Source organism: Oncorhynchus masou, chromosome 5 (genome assembly GCF_036934945.1).
Source record: "Oncorhynchus masou masou isolate Uvic2021 chromosome 5, UVic_Omas_1.1, whole genome shotgun sequence".
In the NCBI taxonomy this organism is placed as follows: domain Eukaryota; kingdom Metazoa; phylum Chordata; class Actinopteri; order Salmoniformes; family Salmonidae; genus Oncorhynchus; species Oncorhynchus masou.
In genome coordinates this window covers 8,024,353-8,032,675 of record NC_088216.1, presented here as the reverse complement: position 1 = coordinate 8,032,675, position 8,323 = coordinate 8,024,353, and the positions used below count along the sequence as shown (strand labels likewise).

At 43.1% G+C, this 8,323-nt stretch overlaps 1 pseudogene; it reads right to left on the bottom strand.

Moving 5' to 3' along the window:
* Nucleotides 1–235: 235 nt before the first annotated feature.
* LOC135525816 (guanine nucleotide-binding protein subunit alpha-12-like) lies at nucleotides 236–7,492 on the bottom strand (annotated as a pseudogene).
* Nucleotides 7,493–8,323: the final 831 nt, after the last annotated feature.

Below are 8,323 nucleotides of genomic sequence, written 5' to 3'. Positions count from 1 at the left end.
AATGAGAGTGTGTGATTTTTCAGTCTCAGACACGGCTGTTGTGTGTGTGTGTGTAGCTGTGTGTGTGTGTGTGTGTGTGTGTGTGTGTGTGTGTGTGTGTGTGTGTGTGTGTGTGTGTGTGTGTGTGTGTGTGTGTATCTCTGTGTGTGTGTATCTCTGTGTGTGTGTATCTCTGTGTGTGTGTCTCTGTGTGTGTGTATCTCTGTGTGTGTGTGTCAGACTCACCAGTTGAAACTCACTGCGTCGTGCTCGTTTTCCAGGCGTCCTGTATTCCAGAATCCCTCCACAGAGCGTCCAGCGCCAGACCATAAAGCTGGAATTCCATTGGTTCTACCGCCACTCCACCACGCCCCTCAAATGACATCACAAACATGCCATGCTTCTCGTTTCCCCTAGAGTTCTGCCACGGAATCCCCAGCTTGTCCCGTGCATCCACCAATACACGCATCCCCTGTAGAACAATATATACATTAATATATATACATCCACCAATACACGCATCCCCTGTAGATATATACATTAATACATTAACATATGCATCCACCAATACACGCATCCCCTGTAGACAATACAATACCTGTAGAACAATATATACATTAATATATACATCCACCAATACACGCATCCCCTGTAGAACAATATATACATCAATATATTCCAAATACACGCATCCCTTATAGAACAATATATACATTAATATATACATCCACTAATACACCCATCCCTTATAGAACAATATATACATTAATATACTACCAATACACCCATCCCCTGTAGAACAATATATACATCATCTCCAATACACCCATCCCCTGAACAATATATACATCTACCAATACACGACCCTAATATATACATTAATATATACATCCACCAATACACCATCCCCTATCCCCCAACACACCCATCCCCTGTAGAACAATATATACATTAATATATCCACCAATATACCCATCCCTTATAGAACAATATATACAAATATATACATCCACCAATACATCCCCTATAGAACAATATATACATTAATATATACATCCACCAATATACCCATCCCCTATAGAACAATATATACATTAATATATACATCCACCAATCCCCTGTACAATATATACCCATCCCCTATAGAACAATATATACATTAATATATACATCCACCAATACACCCATCCCCTGTAGAACAATATATACATCCACCAATACACCATCCCCTGTAGAACAATATATACATTAACATATACATCCACCATACACACCCCTATAGAACAATATATACATTAATATATACATCCACCAATACACATCCCCTATAGAACAATATATACATTAATATATACATCCACCAACATACACATCCCCTATAGAACAATATATACATTAATATATACATCCACCAATACACCATCCCCTGTAGAACAATATATACATCACCCATCCCCTATAGAACAATATATACATTAACATATACATCCACCAATACACGCATCCCTGAGAACAATGGCATCCCCTATAGCAATGAAAACATATATACACTCCCACAAGTACAAAATGTGTTATTTTGGGCCTCAACCAGTGTTACAGTGTATCTATCTCCTCCAATACAACCAGTGTTACCCTGTTACAGTGTATCTATCTACAACCAGTGTTACAGTTACAGTGTTACAGTGTATCTATCTACAACCAGTGTTACAGTGTATCTATCTACAACCAGTGTTACAGTGTATCTATCTACAACCAGTGTTACAGTGTATCTATCTACAACCAGTGTTACAGTGTATCTATCTACAACCAGTGTTACAGTGTATCTATCTACAACCAGTGTTACAGTGTATCTATCTACAACCAGTATTACAGTGTATGTATCTATCTACTGGTACTCACACAGCTCTTAGGTCTTTCACATGCTACACACACATTATTGGAAACAGAAACTTATTTTGTTAACCCAGAAGAGTCTATTCTATGTTACAATAGAAGTGTATTTAGCTAACCCAGATGAGTCTATTCTGTGTTACAATAGAAGCAATTAGCTAACCCAGAAGAGTCTATTCTATGTTACATACAACGTTCCCTCAAATTTCAGGTCTGCTGAGCGCAAACTTGAACGTTGTGAAAATGCTTATGAGGTTTTGGCACTTCAACCGCACTCAATGAACTGTATTCTGCCATAAGCAAACAGGAAAACGCTCATCCAGAGGTGGCGCTCCTAGTGGCCGGGGACTTTAATGCAGGCAAACTTAAATCAGTTTTAACACATTTATATCAGCATATTAAAATGTGCAACCAAAATGAGAAACAAAACCTCTAGACCACCTTTACTACACACAGAGACTCGCACAATGCTCTCCCTCGCCCTCCATTTAGCACATCTGACCATAAATTCTGTGCAACTTCCAGCCTGCGTTTACTGTGAACCCTGAGGTTGTCCCCATTTTTGGGCTCCAAAGTGGCGCAGCAGGGCCTGACATTAACCTGTTATTCCACGTGTTTATCAGACAAGGAGGTGACTGAACATGTTGTGTTGTTTGATGCAAGAAACCACTTTACAAAATAAAATGCATTATTATTCCCATATCATTATTACAGAGAATGAGACACATTATGCTTCCCTCTGCCTATTGGCTACTTAGCTTAATCAAGCCTGTCTCAAAATACAACACTGCCCCTTTAAGACAAAAAAACCCCTCTTTACTCGCTTTTCAAAGATGTCTAGAAATGTACACGTTTTGTGCTCTTTGTAGGAAGTAATCACTACAATTGATCTATAACTGGGCTAATAACTCCCTAATTAGCAAAGGATATGAACAAAATGTGCCCACGTGGCTACATGCAGCTCTCACTTTGAACTCAAAACCATGCTGTAAACACAGTCCAGTTCATCTACTACTCATGCTGTAAACACAGTCCAGTTCATCTACTCACGAAGGCTCATGCTGTAAACACAGTCCAGTTCATCTACTCACGAAGGCTCATGCTGTAAACACAGTCCAGTTCATCTACTCACGAAGGCTCATGCTGTAAACACAGTCCAGTTCATCTACTCACGAAGGCTCATGCTGTAAACACAGTCCAGTTCATCTACTCACGAAGGCTCATGCTGTGAACACAGTCCAGTTCATCTACTCACGAAGGCTCATGCTGTAAACACAGTCCAGTTCATCTACTCACCATTGAAAGGCTCAAACACAGTCCAGTTCATCTACTCAATAAGGCTCATGCTGTAAACCTGGAGTCCAGTTCATCTACTCAAATGACGAAGGCTCATGCTGTAAACACAGTCCAGTTCATCTACTCACGAAGGCTCATGCTGTAAACACAGTCCAGTTCATCTACTCACGAAGGCTCATGCTGTAAACACAGTCCAGTTCATCTACTCACGAAGGCTCATGCTGTAAACACAGTCCAGTTCATCTACTCACGAAGGCTCATGCTGTAAACACAGTCCAGTTCAAAGTGAATGGCACAGATCCATATACGGCAATGGCCTATTTGCATATAGGCCTACTGCAGCTCTGATTGGTTATGCCGCACAGGTCTGTGTAGAGTGGTGCATTTCAATGCAATAGAATCCTACTCCAATGCGTTCTGCTTACAACAAAAGTCTTGCATAGATTGTTTAATTTTAGGATGTTGCATTAAAAGTGGCTAATATTGAGTTGACTCGATCGCAATTCCCACAGTAAAGGGAAACGTTGATAGTGTTAACTAAAGGGGGAAAACTCTAGAACGTTTATAGTGTTAATGTCTAGAACGTGATAGTGTTACCTAAAGGGGGAAACTCTAGAACGTTGATAGTGTTACCTAAAGGGGGAAACTCTAGAACATTGATAGTTTTAACTAAAGGGGGAAAACTCTAGAACATTGATAGTGTTACCTAAAGGGGGAAACTCTAGAACGTTGAGTGAAGTTCAATCTAGTGCTTCTCTCATGCGGGGCTGGATGTGCGCAGCTTAAAGGGAACATTGGGTACAACAGAAGCTTCTCAAGCTAACCTAGAAGATCCAGATAATGGGTTAAATCATATAGACACCTTCTCTCTGTCTCTCTCTCTCTTCACCAACAGACATACAGTCTGACCGAGTGTGTGTGTGTGTGTGTGTGTGTGTGTGTGTGTGTGTGTGTGTGTGTGTGTGTGTGTGTGTGTGTGTGTCAGACACATGTGTTTTATTAAGACCCCAGTAATTAAACAGTAGCTTTAAAAAATATATATGATGCTGTTAGAAGTCTCTTTATAAATTGTGTGTGTGTGCGTGCGTGTGTGTGTGTGTGCGTGCGTGCGTGCGTGGTGTGTGTGTGGTGTGTGTGTGTAAGGCGTGCGTGTGTGTGTGTGTGTGTGTATGTGCTGTGTGTGTGTGTGTGTGTGTGTGTGTGTGTGTGTGTGTGTGTGTGTGTGTGTGTGTAAAGTACTTCAGTAAAAATACTTCAAAGTACTGGTCTTAAGTCGTTTTTTGGGGTCTGTACTCTACTTTACTATTTTTTTATTTTCGACAACTTTTACTTCACTACACTCCTAAAGAAAACAACGTTTTACTCCATACATTTTCCCTGACACACAAAAGTATTTTCAAATGCTAAGCCGGGCAGGAAAATGGTCCAATTTTACGCACTTATCAAGAGAACGTCCTGGTCGTCCCTACTCCTCTGATCTGGAGGACTCACTAAACAGAGAACATCCCTGGTCATCCCTACTGCCTCTGATCTGGAGGCCTCACTAAACAGAGAACATCCCTGGTCATCCCTACTGCCTCTGATCTGGAGGACTCACTAAACAGAGAACATCCCTGGTCATCCCTACTAGCCTCTGATCTGGAGGACTCACTAAACAGAGAACATCCCTGGTCATCCCTACTAGCCTCTGATCTGGAGGACTCACTAAACAGAGAACATCCCTGGTCATCCCTTGTACTGCCTCTGATCTGGAGGACTCACTAAATGACAGAGAACATCCTAAATGTCATCCCTACTGCCTCTGATCTGGAGGACTCACTAAACAGAGAACATCCCTGGTCATCCCTACTGCCTCTGATCTGGAGGACTCACTAAACAGAGAACATCCCTGGTCATCCCTACTGCCTCTGATCTGGAGGACTCACTAAACAGAGAACATCCCTGGTCATCCCTACTGCCTCTGATCTGGAGGACTCACTAAACAGAGAACATCCCTGGTCATCCCTACTGCCTCTGATCTGGAGGACTCACTAAACAGAGAACATCCCTGGTCATCCCTACTAGCCTCTGATCTGGAGGACTCACTAAACAGAGAACATCCCTGGTCATCCCTACTAGCCTCTGATCTGGAGGACTCACTAAACAGAGAACATCCCTGGTCATCCCTACTAGCCTCTGATCTGGAGGACTCACTAAACAGAGAACATCCCTGGTCATCTCTACTGCTTCTGATCTGGAGGACTCACTAAACAGAGAACATCCCTGGTCATCCCTACTAGCCTCTGATCTGGAGGACTCACTAAACAGAGAACATCCCTGGTCATCCCTACTAGCCTCTGATCTGGAGGACTCACTAAACGGAGAACATCCCTGGTCATCCCTACTAGCCTCTGATCTGGAGGACTCACTAAACGGAGAACATCCTGGGCATCCCTTCTAGCCTCTGATCTGGCAGATTCACTAAACAGAGAACGTCCCTGGTCATCTCTACTGCTTCTGATCTGGAGGACTCACTAAACGGAGAACATCCCTGGGCATCCCTTCTAGCCTCTGATCTGGCAGATTCACTACACATTACATGCTTCATTTGCAACTGATGTCTTAGGGTTGGAGTGGCTCTCTGTAAATAAACAATTCAAACACAAAGTATGACAATTGGAAACTTTTCCATCTATCTATGTATGTGTGTGTGTGTGTATCGGAGAAAGAGAGAGAGAAACTAGTCGTCACTTCCTCACTGCAGTGACACACACACACATCACAGTCTGCCGGCTGATGCCATGCGTTCACACGCTGGTCAGAACTAGGACACTCTTGACATTTCAGACTTGCTTAGAAAGTGGATAAATCCCGAGTTCTGACCAGCGTGTGAACGCGGCACGAGAGCCAGACGTGAGTCACACTGTGTCACAGTTCATGTGTTTCAGTTAGGTAAAACGTGAACGTCTGGTCTGCATTTTGGTGACCACTGATCCGTTAGATACAGACCTAACCACTGATCTAGAACCAGTTTTACTTAGTGTGAACGTCTGACACCCACTGATCTAGAACCAGTTTTACATATCTAGTTTGAACGTCTGACACCACTGATCTAGAACCCGTTTTCCCTGCCCCAGTCCTACCCATTCTATAGAGACGGAAATGCACAAACGGACATAATGTTTTGTCAATGAGAGTAGAAGCTGACTTGGGATCAGTTTCCAGGAGACAAATTCCATATACAGTAGAGAATAATAGGGTAGAGGCTGACTTGGGACCAGTTTCCAGGAAACAAACAAAATTGATTGAATAACGTTGTTTTCCCTTGGAGAAATGCCATGCTACAATAACATAGGCCTGTTCACTGCATGAATCACAATGGTTATAATTATAACTCTTATCTAAAAGTATTGATTTTGGCTACCTTTATGATATTCTCAAAGATTGTGTCCCGGAAGTCGAGTAGAGCTTTCTTGTCGAACTCTTTCCCATTAATTATCCTCATCTGTTTGAGGAAGGTCGATTTGCCGCTCTCTCCAGCGCCGAGGAGAAGGATCTTCACGAGCCGCCTCACCGCGCGCCTCTCTCGTGCAAGCATGGCATCAATCTCCCCGGCTCCTCCGCCGAGCCTCTCGCTCCTGCACCGCGTCCCTTTCCCGGATCCTGTCCTTGCTGCCGCCCGCCTCTCCGGTGGCCTCGGCCGGCAGCAGGCAGCGGCTCAGGCTCCGCACAACTCCCGACATGGTCCCTGTTTAACCAACCAACCCACCAAACTTCAGCAAAACCTTTTCATAATACGAGAAGAGTCCAGTCTACACTCCCATTCAATAGGCTACGGTTCGATTATACCATTTTAGTAGTAGCAGGGATATCCGACTGTTATAAAAACCCCAGATTGTCTCAAAAAGTGAACAATTAGGCTATTTCGATATCAAAATCCTTGACATGATACGAGATAATCCACTCCACTCCGCTTTAATACATTTATATTAGCCTAAAAGTTTAAGTGGTTAGGATTATCAAAATGAAAAAAGAAGATTTTGTCGTCCATTAAAATAGATCCTGTTTATTTATCCGTTATGCGTCGACCCGCAGAGTTGCGCGAGCTGAGATACTCCCGTGTCCATTTTGGTTTAGAGTTGGATGTGTTCTCTTCTCAAATAAAGAACCAGCGAAGTGGACAAGAGGGGGAAAAACAACACAACCACCGCGGAGACTAAAGTCGTCCAACAAGCGTTATAAACTCAGTATAAAACGATATCACCGTCCGCGTATCTAGACTAAAGTTTAGCCAAACAAACTTCAGTAAAATAAAAGCAAATGTTGGCTCGATGTAGATTAGGAGGATTCCCAGGGATTTCTGAACTTGAGAACACGGACAAAAAAGGCAAGAGTGGGAGCGAGAGTCTGGCCCAGTGATTTATATATACACTAGGTGACTAACAGGGGTGCTGTTTTGAAGCCACTGAGCCTCCATATTGGCACTCACCCGCTGAATTTTTTTGGGGGGGAAAGCTATATAAATGCATTTGGCCTCGTCGTGGCCCACCACGGAGTTGGGCTGTAGTTGTAGTGGGCTGTTCCATGTCCGCTACATACTGTCTTGGTCTGGTCTAAGACTGCTGCAGCACTACCTCGGACGGCAGATAGGGGGCGACTCAACACCACTCTATCACTGCGGGAGGTGTCGAGAAAGAACACTGGGATGTAGGGCTCAATGCTTTAATTGGAGTCAAAGAAAGAACACTGGGATGTAGGGCTCAATGCATTAATTGGAGTCAAAGAAAAGAACACTGGGATGTAGGGCTCAATGCATTAATTGGAGTCAAAGAAAGAACACTGGGATGTAGGGCTCAATGCTTTAATTGGAGTCAAAGAAAGAACACTGGGATGTAGGGCTCAATGCTCTAATTGGAGTCAAAGAAAGAACACTGGGATGTAGGGCTCAATGCTTTAATTGGAATCAAAGAAAGAACACTGGGATGTAGGGCTCAATGCTTTAATTGGAATCAAAGAAAGAACACTGGGATGTAGGGCTCAATGCTTTAATTGGAATCAAAGAAAGAACACTGGGATGTAGGGCTCAATGCATTAATTGGAATCAAAGAAAGAACACTGGGATGTAGGGCTCAATGCATTAATTGGAGTCAAAGAAAGAACACTGGGATGTAGGGCTCAA